Below are 22,827 nucleotides of genomic sequence, written 5' to 3' on the forward strand. Positions count from 1 at the left end.
GCAGTGTGGCAAAATGCTGAGCCCTGCCAGGGGCCAATCGGGTGGAAGGAGGCCTCCTCAGGGCTGATTTCCCTTACACTGTGTGGCAAGAATGCTCCTCCTCAGCATGTCACCTCAAAGGTCAGGCCATGTGTGGCAAATCCACAGGCAAGGGAAAAGAAGAAAGCTGATGGCTGTATTCCTCCATTATTTCCTCAGATACCTGAAGCTCCCCTTCAGCCTAAATACATGCTAAGCTGGCAATGTTTTGGTCAATGTGAGTCAGAAGGGAAGGGGGAAATTGGCAAATAATTTTTCTTCCATTCAGACCCTGATCTGAATAGAAGAGGACCACTGGGCATGTACAGCTGCACGTACAGTCTCATGTGCTCTATCAGCCGTCTCAGCTGGAGCATTCTGAAGCGTTAGGCCTTGGCTGAAAAGGCACATGGAGGCTGCGATGGTACGTTAAAGGCATGCACACAGATGTCTGCCTAAACCAATGCTTTCACACAACTGACAGCTCTGTACTTCCCAGCAAATTCTGTCCCTTGTTTTCAGGAAGACCACACAACCCTGGAGGATTCTGTCAGAAGGCTCTGCAGGGCTGTACTGTGAATCAAAGACAGGTTAGTGGTAACTGAGGACTACTAAGTTAATTTGGTGATCCTTTAAGGAGTAGAAATTTGCACAATTGCACCCGCTGTTGCCACACTGCCCCTGTCTGAAGTGTTCGCAGCCCATTACCTTGACTGACTCCCGACTGCAGGAGCCCTTGGTGTGGACTGATGTAGAGTGGATGAGAAAGACATTAGCAGCAACTGAAGAGTGAGGTTCAGCTGACACTAAAGGGAAGCAAGAAGCCGATGCAGGAGCAGAGGACAGTGTATGTGTTGATGTTTCGCGAGGGTCCATGTGTTTCCACCTCTGTCTACTGTACAAGGGCTGCTGCTCAAAAGCAGAGGTGGATCCTCCATGGATCAGTAAGACTAAAAGGTGAGAAAGGATGGGGGTGAGGCTGGTGCTGTGGGCTGAAGGGATGGAAGCTGTGCAGAAAACGATTGTGCCCAAGCGGGTAGCCCCTGAATGCTTTCAACCCTGATTGGCTTACAATATTTACAATGGAGAGCTTGCCACTGGAGCTCCTTAAGGGTGATGGGAAGTGATAAGGACTGAGACTGGCCTCTTGGTCCAAGCTTTAGAAGTCCATACAGGGGGTTCTGCCTCCAAGCAGGCACTCACACCACTGGGAAGTTTCAACCGACAGCTGTATGTCTGTGACAGCATTATCCAATGGATGGACGAATATCCACCCAACCTGGCTCCCAGGTGCAGCCTCACCAACACACCAGCTCTTGCAAGGAAGCCCAGCTTGCTTCCAGTGTCACTAGGGAGGACTGGTGAGCAGAACCTCTGCCACTGCTGTCACTACTGTCTGAGAGAGCAAGGGGAGATGGTTCTTTAGGTTTTCAGTCATTAGGACCTTAAGAAAGCTACCCAACACTTTGCAGAGTTGCCAGACTAGTTCTCCCTTCTCAAGGCACTGCATAATTTTTCCCCGTGGCTTCCTAGCAGACTCCAATCTTTTTCATGCCTCCTCATCCTCTGCTGTCTTGCTCTGTGCCTGAGAGTGCCTGGCTCTGCCATCATGGATGGGGTCTCTGTGGTGAGCCTGGACTGTCCAAACCCATCTCAGCTCAGTGCTCCTCTTGTGTGGCTCTAGAATCCCTGTCCACACACACCTGCAGGCTTCTCCAAAGCTTCAGGTAGGGATGGGTAGAGTCTAGATGGCACACAACATCACATGAGCATTTCTGTTAGCTGTAATGGCAGGGCTAATCTGTACAAGCATAAAATTCTGAGACTCTTTGAAATCCTACTTTTCAGACCCTGCACTCTCCTTTGCTTTGCATTGGCTCCACTGTGGGAGCTCAAGGATGTGTCATGACATCAGAACAAAACAAGGTAGCCAGCAAAAGCCAGCCATAGGGAAGACAGCAGCCAAGAAGAAGAGTGAGCCGACTGATGACTCCTGGACACACTGGTAAGTGTGGCATCTGGAAAAGTTTCTTTGATGACTTGTACAAAAGAAAATGTTACAAGAGGTACTGATAGGAAAGGGCGAGCGATTCACTGAAGATGAAGCAACTCTCAGTTCATAACTGTGTCTGTTCTCTTCTGAGCTACCGTAACCTTCACTTACACAAAGTTCCATGCCCCCTGTTCTCTCCCTAGCGCTCAGGGATGTGGTTGGAGATAAATCAGGCAGCGGAATGTCCTAAGCTCGGGGACAGGTGCACGCCCTCAGGGACAGCTTGCTGTAAGTGCAGCTGGGCAGTGCTGGTGGGACCGAGGTCCAGCCTCGTGTCCCCAGCAAATTCACAGCTCCCTCCTGGCCCCCATCTCCTGCACCCTCAGGCCCTGCAGCCTTGACAAGAGTCATTCGCAGAAGGGGCTTGCTCAGAGAGCTCTGGAGGTTGCCTGTGCCAGGAGGATCACTTTGTCATTTGTCTCCCTTCATCGGCAGTGTCAAAAGCTAAAAATAGCCAGCCCTTGCAAGACTCCTGCGTGAAGCAATGCCTGCTTGTGTAGATGATATGCTTCCACTAATAGCGCTTGAAGACATTCCTCAGCGGGTAGCTTGCCTTCTATATCTCACTGCAATGCGTTGCCATGTAGGAGCTGGACAACTGTGCTGTGTCCTAAGATGGCAGATGCTATTCTTATCCCAGAAAGGCCTGCTCCGGCACAGCTCCTTTGTCAGCTGAAATGTGAAAAATCAGAAACAGGCCTGAGTGTGCTCCCACTTGTAAGAGTATAAATCAAGAGTGACCCCTCTGAAGCCAGTGGAATGACAGTGAGTGAAACCAGTGCCTGGGTGCTCACTCTGCTCTCCTGGGACATGCTGTCCCATCGGGAACATGGCAGCTGCACGGGTGCTTCAGCGGTCTGTTTGGGGTGTGGGTAGGGACATCCCTTCCCTTGGACATCAACAAATGAAAAGATGGTATGTAGCCCTGAAAGCGTACAATTTTACAACTGCCTCCCTCTGTGGCGAGGAGGAAGCCAGAGGCAGGGCTTACTCCAACCTTCAGAAGCTTCCAGAAAGACTCTTCCCCTTGCTCAGACTGCTTTTGCAGCACTCACTGAGGGAAAGTAGCAGGGCTGCTCAACGGAGATCCTTCAAGGAATCCCATTGCAGTATGGGGACTGCAGAAGAACCTCTGGCCAAGTCAGTGGCCATAACATGCTGGTTATGGAGGCCCCACTCTGCCTGCAGCCTGCCTTCACTAGCTCTTTGGAGAGCTCAGGAAAGGAGGCATCCCAGTACAGTACAGTCGCCACGGGAAATCAATTAGAGGAAGTCAAGGCAGACATCAGTTGGGAGGGTGGCTGTGCCTGTCCCATTGCCATCTGGCCTGTTGCATGAAGGACACAGGCCCCATCAGCTTTCCCCTCAGCACTGGACTCCAGCAGCCTCCTGTCAGTCACAGGGAACTCAGACAGGCAACACCTGACCTCATCTATTTGTGCTCAGAGCAGAATTTGTGCTGAAGGCACGAATTGCCAGCGGGTGGCAGCATGGAGCCTCAGAGGTGGTCCTTCCACTGGGTGCCTTCCCTGCTATAAAACAGCAGCTAGGACTCGCTTAAAATGGCATGCATTTAAAGCTGGTGAAACTTGCTGACCTACGTGTTATTGCCAAACCCAACCAAATGGGATGAAATTTAACTAGTTAGGTCAACTTATCTAGTGTCTATCTATATTCTGTGTTCACTGGAACAGGTCAAAGGCAGGTGGAATGGGCCAAAGAAGGCCTAGAAATTTGTGGCTCATTAATGCTGATACAAAGGACCCTGGGCTGGCAGTAGCAGCCACTGGTCGCTGTGCAGGGCCTCGTTTGCATTGGGCCCTCTGCTGAGAAAGCCTCCATGTAAGTGCTCTGAAGTGTGTGACTGTCAAAAGGCCAACACAAAGCACCAATAGACCTGCCAACTCCAACACACACACCTGATAGCACAGTCTGAGGGCTGTGACTGTTGCACCTCTTTTGACAGCTGTGTTCTGGCTGGACCTTTAGAGTGCAGGCACCAGAGGAGGCTCAGGTCTCTGGAGTGCCCCACTCATCTTAGGATGGACATGAGGATCTTACCTCCACAGGTGAGGATCTCTTAGACTCTTAGGCCACAAAGGGCAACAGAGAAAGCCCTTTGCAGCCTGAAGGGTAAGCAATCCAGGGGAGTTTTAGGTTAGATGTTAGGAAGAACTTCTTTACTGAAAGGGTTGTTAGGCATTGGAACAGGCTGCCCAGGGAAGTGGTGGAGTCACCATCCCTGGAAGCCATGGGTTTGATGGATGGACCACTCAGTGGGTAAGAAATTGGCTGGACGGTTGCACATAGAGAGTTTCAGTCAACTGTTTGTTGGCAGGTGGAGGGAGACCTGTGACAAGTGGCATTCTTTAGGTGTCTGTATTGAGACCAGCATTATTTAACATCTTTGTTGGTGACATAGACAGGGGGTCACCCTCAGCAAGTGACAGTGAGAACACCATCAGCAAGTCTGCTGATGACACCAAGTTGTGTGGTGTGGCTGACATGCTCGATGGCAATGATACCATACAGAGGGTCCGTGACAGGTGGGCTTTTGAAAACCTCATGAAGTTCAAGATGCCCGTGTAAAGTCCTGTACCTGGATCAGGACAAACCCAGGAACAAAAAGAGACTGAATGGAGAATGGATTGAGAGCAGCCCTGAGGTGAAAAACTTGAGGGTGTTGGTGGATGAAAAGCTATACCCAAACTGGCAATATGTGCTTGCAGCCCAGAAAGCCAACCATATCCTGGGCTGCATCAAAGGAAGGGTTCAAGCGAAGTTATTCTCCCCCTCCAACTGCTCTCATGAGACTCCAGCTGGAGTATTGCACTCAGCTCTGGGACCCCCAAGAAAAGAAGGACATGGAGCTGTGGGAGCAAGTCCAGAGGAGGGCCATGAGGATGATCAGAGGACTGGAGCACCTCTTGTACAAAGACAGTCTGAGAGAGCTGGAGTTGCTCATCCTGGAGAAGAGAAGTCTTTAGGGAGACCTTATAGCATCCTTCCTGTACTGAAAGGAGGACTACAGAACAGATCTGGTCAGGGATTCTTTATCATGGAGTGTAGTGATAGGACAAGGGGCACTAGCTTTATTCTACAAGAGGAGAGATTTAGATTAGATATTAGGAAAACATTCTTCCCAGTGAGTAAAGTGAAGCACTGGAACAGGTTGCCCACAGAACCTGTGGATGACCCATATTTGGAGGTGTTCAAGGCCAGGTTTGATGGGGCTTTCAGCAATCTGATCTAGTGGGTTGCATCCAGGCTTATTGGGGCTGTGTGGGGATGGGTTGAACTAAGATGGTTTTTAAGGTCCCTTTCATCCCAAACTGTTCTATGATTTTATGATTACCTGATGTTATTACCTCAGATGGCTGTTACACTGTATACCTCAAGAAGAGTTTTAGAGCTTCTGTGAGAGGGGCATCTGAGCACTTTGGCAGGACAAAATGCAATCAGAACAGTTGGCTCTTCAAACTGGAGAAATTGTCTAAAATTTTAGGAAGGAAATTTACTAAATGGAAACAAATTGCTTTTGGGAGGACAACAGCAGACAGAGACATACATGCATTATTTCAGCTGAGCCAGGGAGAAAAGGAAGTGAGGGCAGAAGCTTATACACATCTATGAATGTCAAACAGTTGCAAAAATAGTATATCTCATTATATTAGTCTTTTAATTATATTAGTCTATCATATTAGTTATTATATTAGTCTAAGTACTGTTTCTATGGTGCTAGAAGTAAATGTTTGCTTTCCTCAGCAATGGGTTATCTTAGTGATTGTATATGATGCATTGCAAGAGCACTTTTGTAAAACTTTTCTGAGAGAGAAAATCTTTCCACCTTGTAGGGAGGAGAGGAGCTAGAATGACCAATATAAAGAGAACATGTATGAAGAGTTATAGACAGATGTTCATTGTTAAGAAATGAGAGATATGAAGACTGGGTATGGAAGTATGAAAATAATTTTCTCACATGGAAAAAAATATTTTTTTAAGGGACATAGGTGGTTCTATGGCCAAGACCATAACTTTTGTATTTGTAGTAAAGAGTATGTGGAGTAAAGATTTAGGAAACATTTGAATAAGCAATACTGTATATTAGTACAGAATATATTAACATGGTCTTCCATAATCTCCTTTAGCCTATGCTTTAAAGGATTAGACAAGCATCTCTCAAGGACTGTATAGATAACAAATGGTATATTATGAACTTTTATAGAAAAATAACAAGTAATTCAATAGCTTTCTTGCAACTGAAACTGTGATGATCCTCTTGTCTATTTTTATGCTTATATTTCATAGTTACTACTCCTGTCTAGAAGAATTGCTATAATTTCTGAGAAGGTGCATATGTCTGACTTTGCCTTGCAATACCCATCAAAATTTTGTAGAAGTGTTAATTTCTGAAATATTAATTTTATCTATAAAAAGCTTCTTTTTCCAGATAGAAAGAATTAACATTTTTGGGTTCTGTTTACTTGCTTACCTGAATAGTAAGGATAGTTTGGGGAGTACACTCTGAGGTATATAAAAACATCAACTTTCAAAATCAATAACTTAATCATTTACATTTAATTTAATAAAGACTGTAAATGTCCTTGAAAATGAGAACTCTTTGTTCTTTTTATGGACCTGTTAGGCTAATGTGTTTTTGGTTTTGTTTTCTTTCTTTCTTTCTTTTTTTTTTTTTTTTTCTTATCTTTTCAGAATATTTTATCTAGTAAAAATGAATCTCTGTAGTGGTGCCATATGTCAGTGTGCTAGTCTAAACAACAAACATCACATATAGATAGAACATGAGGGAAAAAAATCATATTCTCATGTTTTGTTTTTTGATGAACTAACAGTACTATTTGTGTAGGGGAGGCCATAAATTATGATAAATTATCAGGGTCCAAATAGCATACCAAGGCGAGGGAAACCAAGGGTTCCTTCCTCTTAGATACTTACTGCCATAACTGCAGAAGGATAGCCTTTTGTGTTGACATGCTATTTATGGAGTTGGGCTGCCTGTCAGTTGACAGCTGTTAACTGATGATGGGGAAAACAAGGCTCCAAAATGTCCATAAAGGATGATCTCTGAGAGAAAGTTTAAAATAGATATAGTGCATATGTTCTGGCAGAGCTTCTGCCCCACTGCAGAGGACCTCTGATCTGTGAACTCCTGGGCTAGAAGGACGTGTTCCTCCTGAGTATGTAAGCACTATTCCAATAACAGTATTGAAACAGTATTGAAAGTTCTCTGTTTTTGAGGAAGAAACTTCCTGACAATTTGAGAAAAAAAAAAAAATCAATTCAACAGCAGAATTCTCCTTGCATTTACCAACAAATACAACATGCACTCAGGAAAAAGGCCTACAAAAAGAAGTTGTTTCTTTCTCCCATTTCCCTTGAATTCAGAACTGTGCTTCTAAAAGTAGAGTTTCAAGAAAGATAGGACTATGAAAAACATATATACATGTATGTCAAGGTACTAAGAGGAAAAATCCAAGCTTAGCAAATACATGAGACAGAATGCAGTGCAGTGTTTTGGGATGGCTCTGCTCTTAGATCCTACAACCAAGAAGACTATCTGGAAAGACTTCTCAGGGAGAAGCAAGCACTTTGAGGGACCTGAAAGACTTATTTGGAAGCAAGGCAACATACACCTGTATTGCTTGACAAAGCAGTAGTTGACTGAAGTTGGCACTGCACCTTGAGATGAAGCAGATTTGGCATATATTTTTTCAGGCCACTATATGTTGCCTTACGCAAGATGCCTCTCCTTTCTGTGATTTGCTTATAAAGACAGAAAGTTGGGCTACATGGACTTTTGATATCATTAGTATCACTTATTTTATGTTGCCTGCAGGGGTTAATGTCATGCTCCTTCCCTTCTTTCCTTCCCCTTCCTTCCTCCTCTCTGATTCCTGCCACTTGCTGTTTCCATCACTTTTCTATCAAGTAGTCTCCCAGCCTGTGAACACCACTAACCTGCTCTGTAACAGGAGCCCCTCAGCTGCTTTGCTGATTTATGGAACGGGCACCCTGAATATAATTTTCTTTTCCAGAAAGTGCTGCCCAGATCTCTTCCACTAAAGTTAGCTGTGCAGACAAGAGGAATTTGAATAACAGTGCACCTGCAGTGTGTATCTGAAAACTCTATTTCTAAGCCCATTCTCTAATCACTGGCTGTGTAGTTTACTTGCCTTTAATGTTTGGTTAACTCATTCTAGGAGTTTCCAAGAGTAGCACTCTGTCAGAAGCTACTTACCAACAAATCTGTCACCAGTGTGCCTCCTATGACAGACACATTCATCTTCCTTGACATGCAGTGAAGGTAAATCACAACTGCATTAGGAACTGCAGAAATTAGTTTCTAAGTAGAGCACAAGGGTGAGGGGATAACAAAGACATCACCATTCCTTCATAACCAGCCTGTGACTTCAGCCTGTCTTCACAACTGCTCATGTGTAAACAGAAATTTATGATTGTATTCACCATGGTAAAGAATGGGCAACACAGACTACTTCCAACATTTGGTTTTAAGTCTCATTCATTATGATCCTAAGTAACTCTTTGTGGGAAAGTATTTATTGCTTCCAGCAATTCTCTTACCCCATTTCTTCAGATGCATTTACCAGAAATGTTAGTTTAATGGCACATTTCCTACCCAGGCAACATCAAAAATATGGGCTAAGCATAATCTGCAGGGAACACTGAAAGCATGCAATTTAGGAGTTCTACACTGAATTGATAAATATCCTTTTAATATGGAAAATGTGCTCTTACCATCTCCAGGGTTGCGTCAAACCACAGGCAAGTGTAGGGATGAGACGTTTCTCTACAGGGCAGTGCTCTGACATTTCTGCTTGTCCTGTGCTAACATTCCTGTAAGATCTCATTTTACACTGAGGGCAGCAGAAATGCTGCTAGAGCAGAGCTTGGGCATTCTGTCATAACGTTCAGCAGGAGCTACAGAGCCAACTGATGTGTCTAGGAAAATCCTAGCATAATGACAGCATGCCCAACAACAACACTTGCAAGCTGGAAATCCTGCAAAGAGTTGTTGTTATTGTTATTGTTATTGTTATTGTTATTGTTATTATTATTATTATTATTATTATTATTATTATTAAATCATGACCAAGACAGGGAACTTGTTAAGGAGTTGATTGGTGCCAGCCAACATGGCTTCACTAAGGGCAGATCATGCCTGACAAATTTGGTGGCCTTCTACGATGGGATTAGAGCATTGGTGAATAGGGGAAGAGCAACTGATATCATATACCTGGATTTGTGCAAAGCGTTTGACTCTGTCCTCCATGATATATTTGTAAGTTGGAGAGACATGGATTTGATGGATGGACCACTTGGTGGCTAAGCAATTGGCTGGATGATTACACTCAAAGAGTTGCAATCAACAGCTCAATGTCCAGGTGGAGATCTGTAATGACTTGTGCTCCTCAGAGGTCAGTATTGGGACTGGCATGATCTTAGTGACATGGACAGTGGGATTGAGTGCATTCTCAGCAACTTTGCCAATGACACCAAGTTATCTGGTGTAGCTGACATGCTGGAGGGAAGGGACACCATCAAGAGGGACCTGGGCAGGCTTGAGAGGTGGGCTGGTGTGAACCTCAAGAGGTTTAACAAGGCCAAGTGCAAGGTCCTGCATCTGGGCTGGAGATGCAGGACCCAAACACAAATGCAGGCTAGACAGAGAATGAACTGAAAGCAGCTTTGATGAGAAGGACCTGGGTGTGCTAGTTGATGAGAAGCTCAACATGAGCTCGCAGTGGGTGCTTGCAGCCCAGAAAGCCAACCATATCCTGGACTGCATCAAAGGACGCATGGCCAGCAGGGTGAAGGAGGTGATTTTCTCCATCTACTCTGTTCTTGTGAGACCCCACCTGGAGCACTGCGTTCAGCTTTGGAGCCCCCAGCACAAAAAGGACATGGGCATATTAGAACAAGTCCAGAAGAGGGTCACAAAGATGATCAAGGGGCTGGAGTACCTCTCCCGTGAAGAGAGGCTGAGAGAGCTGGGGTTGTTCTGTGTGGAGAAGAGAAGGCTCTTGGGAGACCTTAGGCTTTCCAGTACCTAAAGGGGGCTACAGGAAAGCTGGGCAGGGACTCTTTGTCAGTGAGTGTAGTGATATAGGTCAAGGAGAAATGACTTTAAACTAAAAGAGGCTAGGTTTAGATTAGATATAAGGAAGAAGTTCTTTACTGTGAGGGTGATAGGGCACTGGAACAGGTTGCCCAGAGAAGTTGTGGATGCCCCATGCCTGCAGGTGTTCAAGACTGAGCTGGATGAGGACCTGGGCAACCTGATCTAGTGGGTGGCAGCCCTGCCCTTGGCAGGGGGCTTGGAACTAGATGATCTTTAAGGTCCCTTCCAACACAAACCATTCTATGATTCTATGAACTTCAGAGTCCATTCTGGCTTCAGAAGCTTTTGAGGAACAATCCCCGATCAGCTGGGGAGAGTTACTTAAAATGCTAAATAAGCTGAATCAGGGATATGAAGCCTGGTTCAGGCTGAAGAAAGATTCAAAGGCATACAGTCTTGGGCAAAACCAGTGGCAGGATTTACATCAGCAGTCACATCCTAAAAGCAATGGAGAAAGCTTCCTTTGCACTAAATGAGGAGCAGAAACTCAACTTTTCTGGTAGGTGAATTTTGGATGAAAAGACAAAGAAAGGAGGGGAAGAACTTGGAGGAAGTACCACAAGAAGGCTGACCCTATACAGAATGATATTGCCAATTTACCAGGGTAGTTTTTGGCTCCAAAAAGAGGGCAGGAGTCAAAAGGCTGCTGTTAGCTTTAGTAGCTGCAACACACCTGATGGATCAAGGATGAAGAAGAGTAAACCTGTGAAAATCCTGCCCAAGTTCAGCCCAGATGAGGACAAAATATCATGCTAATTTATCTGCATCATTCTTCCAGGTTTGTAAGCAGACACCCGGTTGACCTGACCTCTTCCTGAGTGCTCCTCACATGAAATAAGCCAGACATCCTCACTCATGGTAGAGAGCAGGCTGAAAATCTTCTGCTCTGCCATCTGCCTGAAGTAAGTGAGCTGGAATAATGTGGTGGCATTGTGAAGAGACAAGTATCTCAGGATGCATGGAGAGGTGTTATTATTTTGTGGGGGTTCATCAGTTTCTTTCACCCACACCCATTCAGTAGCAGAGACTTTTTCCTTTCTGGTTACTCCATGGGTCTTGCTCAAGTCAGAAGACCTTGAAGGAGCAACTTGGTCATCAGTGCTGAAGGGATTAATTGAAGCAGCTAGCTAGAGCTGCCAGCAGGGCATAAGCAACTGTAGGATGTGGATGTAAAGAAGGAAGACCTAGCTGGAGAAATTGGTGGAGGAAGAACTAAATGGATGGAAGAGCTCCTGGGAAAGAAGCAGCTAATGAGAATGGCCAAGGCAGCAGGAATGTAGAGCCCCTCCTTTCTCCCCTAGCACAGTCCTCAAATATGATCTACGTGACCCATATGCCCACACAGCCCCACTGCACACACAGCAACCTCTACACAATAATGCAGAAACTTAAGAGACAGGCTGAAAGTGATGGGTGCTGTTCTCATCCAGGTCTTCTCCACTCAGACGGTGGTGAGGCATTGGAACAGGTTGCCCAGAGAGGTTGTGGATGTCCCATCCCTGGAGGTGTTCAAACCCAGGTTGGATGAGGCCCTGAGCAACCAGATCTAATAGGTGGCATCCCTGCCCTTGACAAGGGGTGTTGGAACTAGATGATCTTTAACGTCCTTTCCAATCTAAGCCATTCTATGATTTTATGATTTTTGCTAAATTCAAAGAAGGCCTTCTTGCATCCAGTGGGACATGTGCACAGTGGGTGGCAGAAAGGCCAGAAGAGAAGAGAGACAGAGTAAGTTTTTGGACACCTGTGTTTATGAAACAGATGTCTAGTCCTCTTCAGTACACCTAAGAGCATGGAAGGCTTCCACATTGTACTCAGAGATTTTTCAGCTCCAAACAAGTTCACCACCCAGAACCATTCAAGTTTGGAAACACCTCAGGAAATTACTTCACATGATATAGGCAATCATGAATCCAGCTAGTGCTAGAGCTAGCTACCCAGGAAAATGGTAAGCATGAGACAGGAGGAATACCTCTCAGTGCACTTGCCTCTGTGGAAACTAGGACCAAGATTTCAGAGGCAAGTTAAGGGTGCTGAGCATGCACATCCCTTCTGTGCTGAGAAGAGTGATGAACACAGACTGACTTCCTGGGCAAATGCTTTATCCATGGGGCTAACAGGCAGAAGGTAGTTAATGTTGGGACTGACTTTTATAGACAAGGGATTCTCTGCTCTACTCTGAACTCATTATCCTTTGTGCTGGCTTTCACCCTTCCCACTTTGCAGGCATTCTCAAAAATAGCAGGAGGCTAATGCTAGAAGCTGAACCTAAACTCTAGAGTGCCATACATCTTGTGAGGCAATTTACTCTTTAGTTGGTACTGGGATGATTCAAAATCTCTGACAACCCAGGCTGTCTGTGTGTGGACTCAGTGGAGGCAGAAGCCTTGGGCTGACCACTCAGATGCTGTAGAAGAGGGAACTGTGATTCTTACAAACAATAAAACAATAGTTGACAGGTGCTCGATCTCCACATGTTAACAGAGTGGGAATAACATCAGACACCATTCCGTATTTCTGAGTGCACATCTTCTAGTAATACAGTCACTATCTTAGAACAGTTCTACTTGAAATCTTTTTGATAAGGGTATTTTGTGTGTGTGTGTGTGTATGTGTTATTTTGTTTTCCTGGAACAAGTGTAGCTGGAACAAATGTAATTTTCTTCATAGTAGCTCATATGATGTTGTGTTTGGGATTTGTGGTGACAGACACTGTTGATAAAAAACTGATGTTATAGCTCTTGCTGAACAGTGCTTGCACAGAGTCAAGGTCTTCCCTGTTCCTCACCATGCCCTGCCAGGTTGGAATGCACAGGAAGTTGGGACGAAACAGTCAGGACAACTGATCCCAACTGACCAAAAGGACATTCCATATCATATGATATCATATTCAGCAATAAAAGATGGGGGAAAGAAGGAGGAAAGGGGTAGGTTTGGAGTTATGGCATTTGTCTTCCCAAGTAACTGCTATACGTGATGGAGTCACAGAATCACAGAATCACAGAATCACCTCAAGAGACCTCAAGATCACCTAGGCCAACCTCTGACCTAACACTAACAAGTCCTCCACTAAACCATATCACTAAGTTCAACATCTAAACGTCTTTTAAAGACCTCCAGGGATGGTGACTCAACCACTTCCCTGGGCAGCCCATTCCAATGCCTAACAACCCTCTCAGTAAAGAAGTTCTTCTTAATATCCTACCTAAACCTCCCCTGATGCAACTTTAGCCCATTCCCCCTTGTCCTGTCACCAGGCACGTGGGAGAATAGACCAACCCCCACCTCGCTGCAGCCTCCTTTAAGGTACCTGTAGAGAGCGATAAGGTCACGCCTGAGCCTCCTTTTCTCCAGGCTGAACAATCCCAGCTCCCTCAGCCGCTCCTCGTAAGACTTGTTCTCCAGACCCCTCACCAGCCTTGATGCCGTTCTGTGGACTCTCTTGAGCACCTCCATGTCCTTCTTGTAGCAAGGGGCCCAAAACTGAACACAGTACTCGAGGTGCGGCCTCACCAGAGCCGATCACTTCCCTAGCCCTGCTGGCCACACTGCTTCTTATACAAGCCAGGATGCTGTTGACCTTCTTGGCCACCTGAGCACACTGCTGGCTCATATTCAGCCAACTATCAACCAATACTCCCAGGTAATTTTCTGCCAGGCAGCTTTCCAACCACTCATCTCCCAGCCTGTAGCTCTGCTTGGGGTTATTGAGCCCCAAGTCCTGCTTTACTGGAAGTGGCTAAACATCTGCCTAATGATGGGAGGTAGTGAATGAATACCTTATTTGTCTTTTAACTTGCATGTGCAGTTTTTACTTTATCTGTTAAACTGTCTTGCTCTCAACACACATTTATCTTTCCAGTTTTCTCCCCCATCCCACTGGGGGAGTGAACAATCAACTGTGTGGCAATTAGCTGCCTACCAGGGTTTAAGTACAATAGTGAAGTAGCATAGGGGCTGCAAGGTGCTGTGGGAATAACAGCCTAAGGGATGCAATAACAACTGCTCAAACCCCTGTTAGGAACTGGAGGACAGCTGGGTTGCTTCTTGCTTGTGGCATAGCTGTGCTGATTGTGTGGATCTTTTCAGCTTTTCTTCCTATATTTGTTCTTATGAATGAGATATAGTGAAGGCTGCTGAGGGAGTTTGTGATCTACCACCCCTTGGAAGTGCAGATATTGAGCTAAGAAAAGCACTCATCCAGCTGTGTGGAACTGTGACAATCTAGTTGTACTACCTCAGAAAGTGGAAGCTCATTACACTGTTGCTATACGGAACCTGTATGTCTTTACTCTCACAAAGGCAGTACTTGGTCAAACTGGAGCTGTGTCAAGGCAGACACTTGCACTCCCATGGGATGTTTCCAATTGGAGCAGAAGCCAAGGACCTCTGAGCATTTTCTGTCTTTTAAAGTCTGACTAGCAGGAGATGAAAGGGGATCTATATTTAAAGAGTCATTAAAGGCTTTGCATAGGAGGCTCGCAGATCACTTGCAAGTGAGAAGACCAAGAAATTAATACCGTTCACTAGTACAGGTGGGGTACCATGGTCACAGCTGCAGTCTGTGACCCTTAGGCACTCTTTGGCTCTCCTACTTCTCCTACATCAAGCTCCATTTGGACAAGAGCAAAATTTGTCACATCTCTTGCCAGGGAGAACTGCTGGTGACACAACTTTGAAGGGACAGGGTGAAATCAGTGCCATCTTCAGATTTCCTGTTCATTTCTGAAGTGAATGAATTCCCTCTATCTTTGAAGTCAGGTGAAATATTTATACCCCTGGTGCTGATCAAGAAAAGCTTCATTAAAGAGTGTGGGAGACCCTGTGGGTCTCTCAGTGCAAAGGAAGAAACTAGTTATCTATTGAAAAGCATCCTCCATTTCTTGGGGAGACTTCATGGATCAGGATGTCCCTTTTTCCAGTCCTTGACTGGATGCCCACCTGGCTTGAATATATCTCCTCAAAATGTCCACTATGCAGATACTTTAGGATGGCTGCATGGCTAAAGAAATTTTGTGAAAGCACAGACTGCGTGATGGTGACCTTGATGCTGTGCTCCTTCAAAGACTTAGATGAGACCTCATCAATAGCTTCTTTTTTTTTCTACTGGAATTAACCAGCTGCTAAGTTTAAATCTTACATCAAACATGCTGACTCCTAAGAAGACACCTTCTTGAACTTTTCTTGTTGATTCCCACATGGTCCATCTGGGTTGACTTTGCTTGCTTCTCTCTGAGCAGAAAAGAAGACCAATGGGTCTGAAGAGAAGGCCAGGCCAGTGACTTGCAGCCATGCATCTTCTCCTGTCATTGAAACTAGCCAGGCGGTCCTGCTCAGATTGGTTCAGGGTAGAAGGAGAAGAGGACCGAAACAGAAATCTATAGATGGTTTCATGATAAAGACATGGAGATACTGGATGTGGAATTTCCTTCTACAGATTACAAAACAGATTACAAGCTTAATGCTGTTGTTCTAAGAAGCAGAGCTGAAAGTAGTTTGCATTGGGCCACAAGCTCAGAAGTCTTTGATGTTGCTCCACCTTCGTGCTTAACCAGAGCTCATGAGCCCCTGTGTCTTCTCAGCTCATACTCATTGAACACAAGGCAAGGCAATTCATATCATAGACAAAAGCTGGTGTTTCTAGAATAGCACAGTTGTGTTTGGTAAGGCCTCTGAGTGCCTGTGAGGAATGAGTTATTTTGGTGCTGAAAAATAACTGTTGTTAAAGATGTGTTTGGCTGTTTCTGCTGGATTTTAGCATGAAAAATGGGCCGAACAAAGTAGTTTCAATGAGAATTAGACCAATATTTGCTTTTTTATTTTTTTTTTTTCCCTGCTGTGTGAATTTTCCTTTGCTTTTCAAGGAATTAGAGTTGGAAAAGCAAATTACTCTGTGCTCTAGGAAGAGCTGTGATGCAGTAGTGAAGGACTCATGGCCACAGTGAATGCCTTCTAGAGGAAATTCCCAGTACTGCATAGTGTACAGCCATTACAGCATCAGAAATCTGCTGTCCTGTGAAAATAGGATATGAGCAAGTGAGGGGCCCTGGAGCCAGTCAAACTTTGTGTGGCCATAGTGAGGCTCTTGCTGCTGCCATGCTGGGTGGACTGTGACAAACTTGGGTTGTGTCTGAAATACAAGTGCCAAGGAACTACATGACAGGGAGAAAGGATGATCAGTGGCAGGTCCTTCATCTTCTGAAAGCCTGCACATGGCTGAGCTGCTGGATTGGGGTTGTGTTGCTCAAAATGCTGAGGTATTGAGGGCTGGAGCACCCAGTGCAAGAGGTCAAGTGCACCTTGTGTGAACTTGACTGCCTGATGGGACAGGGTTTGAAGGTTCACAAGGAGACAAGAGAATGTGTTCAGAGAAGTGTTCTCCAGGTCTAGCTCTTACCTATTGAATAAATAAATAAATAAATATATATATATATAATATATATATATATAATATATATATATATAATATAATATATATATATATTATATATAATATAATATATATTTTATATATATATAAAATGAAATTACAGATCAGAGAAGTACAAAAATAGATCTGTGCATGTCTATAGGTGCCATTTTTGAAGCTTAGCAAAACATTGCCTTGGGTTTGCTGAGCAGAAATTCTCTGAAGAAGGAGTTAAAAATAATAAAATACTTTCAAAGCCAACTAAAAGACAACATATATTCTGTTGATTTGTGTTTTTATTTGTCATTTAGCAATTACACAAACCTCCATTGTAATTGCTGCCTCTTTCAGCAGATCCCTCCCTTCCCAAAGACAGGTAATCTCTTGGCTGAGCTACACTTGAACAGAGGAAATGGTCGAGTTTTTTGTGGCCTATCTCACCAAAACCTGTGGAGATAAACTCATGTGATGTCTAGATACAGTAATTCAGATTACTGTGTAATTCCTATGCAAGAAGCTAGAATGCCTAATAGGTCTTGTCAGAAATTTGTCACTTGCGTAGGACTGATTATCTCTATAAATGAAAATAAATCTGAAGCCCATGGTGTGTAGACCAATGTTTTTTACCCCTATGGCTAAGATTTTTAAATCTATGGAAGGAAATTCTTCAAGATAGTTTGCCTGCCAGTATAATATAATATGATCTTTATCTTCCAGAAAGAACAACTGGAGGATACAGTAAAAAACAAAACAACAACAACAGAAAACCAATAGTTTTGGTATGGTTTCTCCTGAGAGTTCTCCTGAGCTTCCCACATTGTCCTCACACTCTTTTTCTATTTTCTGTCAATGCCCTTATCAGTTTCCGCTACCTCCAATTCTAGTTCAAAGGACAAGGGTTTTTCCATTTGAAACTGCTCTGCCAGCTAATTAACTATTTTTTGTGATCAACATTGACATAGATCTCAGTGCTGCAGTTCACAATTTTCCTTTCACACCATTGTTTATATCACTTATTAAAAACTTCAGGGGAGAAGCTGCAGATTTATACTTTATTTAGTTGGTATGGAATGGAAAGTAGACATTTGCTAAAAAGAAGAGACACAAGTAAAGTGTTAGGCTGTGCTGATACAGCCAGACAATTCTGGTGGTCACTCACAAGCACTGAGTGCTGGATGCAAGACTGATGATATCACTTTTCTTAATGCCAGAGTTTACACTCAGGACTAGATTTATTTAGCATTGAAGATGCTGTCTTAATAGTTAAATCTCCTTATCTACATACTTCAAAGGTCATACATCTGACCTTCAAAGAACCCAGCAAGTTTGAGAAGTATGACTTCCCTTTACAAATACAAATGAAGGACTGTCACCTTTTCCTGTGTCTATCATTCTTACTCGATATTACAGTGGTTCTGATTTGCCAAGTACAAACATCAGACTTCATTGTAGTTCCCTTGATTTCCCTATGAGCCCTTTTAATACCATAGGATTACACTCATCACCTGGCAGTCCTGTGATATCCAAATGGATTTTAAAGTAGGAGCTTCCACACCAAGTTTGGAAACATAACTTCATCTTTGAATTCCTCTAGATCTTTGGACATCTGCATCTGAGGAATAAGAAGGAAGGTCTTTGCAATGAAACTGCTAACCTGATGACAAGAGTGTGAGGGGTGAGTGAAGTTGGCTTCATCACAGGAAGAGGAATCACAGAATCACAGAATCACAGAATTTCTAGGTTGGAAAAGACCTCAAGATCATCGAGTCCAACCTCTGACCTAACACTAACAGTCCCGACTAAACCATATCCCTAAGCTCTACATCTAAACATCTTTTAAAGACTTCCAGGGATGGTGACTCCACCACTTCCCTGGGAAGCCTGTTCCAATGCCTAACAACCCTTTCAGTAAAGAAGTTCTTCCTAAGATCCAACCTAAAACTCCCCTGGCGCAACTTAAGCCCATTCCCCCTCGTCCTGTCACCAGGCACATGGGAGAATAGACCAACCCCCACCTCGCTACAGCCTCCTTTAAGGTACCTGTAGAGAGTGATAAGGTCACGCCTGAGCCTCCTTTTCTCCAGGCTGAACGATCCCAGCTCCCTCAGCTGCTCCTCGTAGGACTTGTTGAAGGAGCTGCAAATAGAAGAAACTGCAAATACAATTTCCCCGAGGGAGAAGGGGAACATGGTCAGAATCATGGAGATATGGTGGTATAGTGTACACTATTGGAACATGGTCATGGGAGAGTACAGGCTATTTAGGAGGAATAGGCAGGGAAAATGAGGAAGGGGATTTATGCTTTATCTTAAGATACTCCTTGTTTATGCAGTGTTTCAAAGTTAAACTGTAGATGTGCATCAAGATGAGATAAAAATGAGTCATCTTGTAATGGGGTCTGTTATATACCACCTGATCAAGACAAAGTATTGGAAAAGGATGTCTGCAAACAACTAGCAGAAGTCTTCTCTTCCTTAGGCAGTATTTCAGCCATGTGGACATCTGCAGGGAGGGCAACAGCACTGGGTAAGCAAAGCTGGCAGTTCTAAGACTGTTCTAATGATAATAACCTAATGTAAATGATGGAGGGGCAATGCTGAGTTCTGGAAGCAGGGATAAACTACTGATGAATATGATCCCAGATGGCATTTCAGGCTGCAGCAAACACATACTGACTTTGTGAAGGATCTAGTGGAAAGCTGGGGAGGTAAGCAGCAGAATTTAGCACTCTAGATTTCATAAGACTAGAATTCATCTTATTCACAAAATCACTAGTTAGAATATACTTGGAAGCAGCTGTGCTTGGGAGAGATGGTGAGTGTTGAAAAGAAAGCTAATGAGACCTCAGGAACACACCACCTTGTTCTCTGCAAAAAGACTAAGAATTTCATCCTAGCTTTGAACTTGCTGATGAACTAAGCTAAAAAGTATTCAAGAGGTGGAGACAAAGACTGCCAATAAAATAGTAATAAAAAAGCATTGCTTAGTTACTTAAAGACGTTAAGCATTAGAATTCTGCAGGAATGATGCACAAGGAAGCTCAGGGAAAATGTGTGTCTACCAATGAATGTGAGAGACGACCTAGTAGCAAGATGGTTTAGTGGGTAATATTGGTGGTAGGGGGATGGTTGGACTAGATTATCTTGGAGGTCTTTTACAACCTTAATGATTCCATGATTCTATGATTCTATGATACAGAAAGCACTTAAGTGTGCAGCACCTTTTCTGCATCAGTCTTCATAGACAAAGCTTCCACCCAGGCAACCACATCTTCCAAAAGTGTTTGAGAAGGTAAGGGATAACCAACAGTGGGGAAGTCCGAGCTTACTACGTAGTGAAGCTGGAATTATTAAAAGAAGTTGGATGTATTCATATCTATAGGGCTGGGTGCAACTCATCAAAAAAAAATACAGAAGGAGTTCACCAGTGTAATTGTAATGCTTTTGTTCATTCTTTTTTAAAAACGATGACACAGAGGGAAGGTCCCATATGACTGGAAAAAAAATAGTATTATGTGGCTCTTTAAAAAAGACAAGAAGAACCAGTGAAACTATGATCTACTCAGTCTCACTTTCATTATTTGAAAGATCCAAAAATACACCCTCTTCATATTTATTCCTAAGCATTCTGGGAAGACCTTATATTGGTCTCCCAACAGGGGCCTACAAGGAAGATGGAGAGGGACTCTTTACTAGGGAATGTAGTGATATAGTACAAGGATTAACGGCTTTAAACTAAGAGGGAAAATTTAGAGTAGATGTTAGAAAGAAATTCCTCATGATGAGGGTGGTGAGGCACTGGAACAGGTTGCCCAGAGAAGCTGTGGATGTCCCATCCCTGGAAGAGTTCAAAGCCAGGTTGGATGGAGCATGAGCAATCTGTTCTAGTGGGAGGTGTCTCTGCCCATGACAAGGGGTCGGAACTAGATGGTCTGTAAGTTCTCTTCCAACCCAAACCATTCTATGATTCTATGATTCTATGACTCTATGTGAAGGTTAAGAAGGTAACTGAGAATAGCTGTGTATTAGAATAGGGCAGGAAGTGCTCCAGGCACTGGAACTGAAGTTTCCCTGCAACTTGCAGAGAGGACCGTGGTGGAGCAGGCTGTGTCTCCTGCAGCTCATGGGTGCCATGGTGGAGCATATCTCCACACTGCAGCCCATGGAGAGGAGACCATGCAGGAGAAGGGGATCTGGGAAGAGCTGCTGCATATGGGGAACACATGTTGAAGCAGTTTGCCCCTGACGGAAGGACCCTGTGCTATAGACTTATATTGGAGCAGTTCTTGAAGTGCTGCTGGCTTTTGAAAGCCCATGATGGATCAGTAAGGGAAGGACGGCATCCCATGGGAGGGACCCCACATTGGAGCAGGGGCAGAGAGAGACTGTGAAGGAGCACCAGAGATAAAATATCATGGACTGACCACACCCCCCATTCCCCGTTGCCCTATGCTGCTTGGGTGGAGGAGCTGGAAGAGGATGGATGGGAGGAAAGTGTTTTTAGTTTGTTTTTTGTTTGTTTGTTTCTCACTGCTCTTGCTTGTTAGTAATAGTTAACTAACTTTGTTAATCTTCCTACCCTGAGTCTTTTTTGCCAATGACGATAATTGTAGAGTGATCTCCCTGTCTTTATCTCAACCCTTGAGCCCTTTTCATCATAGTTTTTCCCCCTTCCCTTTGAGAAGAGGGAGTGAGAAAGTGATTGTGGTGGAGTTCAGCTGCCCAGCAATGTAAAACCACTGCAATAACATAAAGAAGGATGTGTTTACATATGGGCGATCTGAAGAAGTGTAAGTGAAGACACTCTTTCCTAAAACTAGATAAATTACTCTCCTGGATTACCTACAAACCTTTTCCCATACTGTCAGGATTAAGCCAGACTGTTGCCATCTCTATAACTCTGGTATAGATAGTATTGTGCTGTTGGACTTTTTTTCTGTGGTCTTGAACATGCAAATATGCACATTTTCATGGGAGGCAGTGAAGGACTGAGGATTTATCAGAATGCACAGTAGTTGGAGCTTTGTGCTGAGTTCATACATGTGCTTGTGTGTACAAACATGGCTGTGTGGGAGATACTGTTTTGGGGAGTAACAGGTAGAGAAAGGCTTTGTGGATCTATGCAATTTCTGGTTTGACAAGAGGGGACTGGTTATTTATGTAGATGATAATAGGAGTATATATATAGCAGATGCAAGCAAAAGGTGTAAGAGAGTGAACAATGAGAAAGCAAAATTTCTCAGGGAATCTCTTTTTTAATGATGTACACAAAAGCATATATTATCTATACTTGTAAAAGTATATATTTTAAATTCAGTAAATAAAAAAACAGCTCAGGAATGTGTTCAAGAGCTCCATTTCAAAACAGAGTCTACTGTTACTTGGAACAGCTTCCTGGGCTGAGGCTTCCACCTTACTGTATTTCAAATTCTCTCAGCTATTGAAACTGTCCTATACAGAAACTGCAGCTGTAGTAATTTTTGACTTCCTGCTTTTTAGAACATAGTACTGCAAAGTATCTCTTAGAAAAATACTTACAGTTTTTTGACCTACTTTTCCTGTTACTCTCAATGCATCTGTTCCTGAAGTGTCATAGACATATTATTATCTCCACAGAATCACTGAAAAGTTGTGGTATAAACATACCAAGCAAACTGCCATGGGTCAAGCAGCAAACCATGGAGAAAGCCAGCAATAGAAACACTAAGTTCCTGCATCCAAGTTCTCTAAGTGCCTTGAGTAGTCTAGATTCTCTCCTTAACACACTTGATAAATTATTTATAGATGTATTCACATAGTCAGTAAGATATAAAAACATTCTAATTATATCATTCAAATCAAATGACAATTATGCCCGTAGTTTGCCAGACAATGCTTTGCCAAATAAGTTTTGCCAGAAATGTTTTGACCGAAGAAAGGGGGAGCATCTGCAGCATCTGCAGATGAGACACTATAAAATCTCTCACAGACAAGTCTGACCTGTCTCCACAGAAAGCTTCAAGGTAAGTGCACGCGTTTTGTGAGCTTGGAAAAAGAGGACAATGTCCTTTCAATATTCCATTCAGTTTCTCCTGCCTCTGGCAAACATTTGTGTGAGGCGCTGTACATGCGAACAAAAATGTTAAATAGAATTTCAATGCATGTCTATAACTTCAATCTATAATTTGTGTCTAAAACTCCTTGCCAA

General features: G+C 43.8%; 1 long non-coding RNA gene across 1 annotated transcript in view; it reads right to left on the bottom strand.

Annotated features, from left to right (window-relative positions):
- The window catches only part of LOC309885266, a 95,468-nt gene that overhangs the window by 27,244 nt on the left and 45,397 nt on the right, over positions 1-22,827 (bottom strand). The gene's annotated exons all lie outside the window — the stretch shown is intronic.

This window comes from Aythya marila (genome assembly GCF_965140915.1).
Source record: "Aythya marila genome assembly, chromosome: 18".
NCBI classification, from domain to species: domain Eukaryota; kingdom Metazoa; phylum Chordata; class Aves; order Anseriformes; family Anatidae; genus Aythya; species Aythya marila.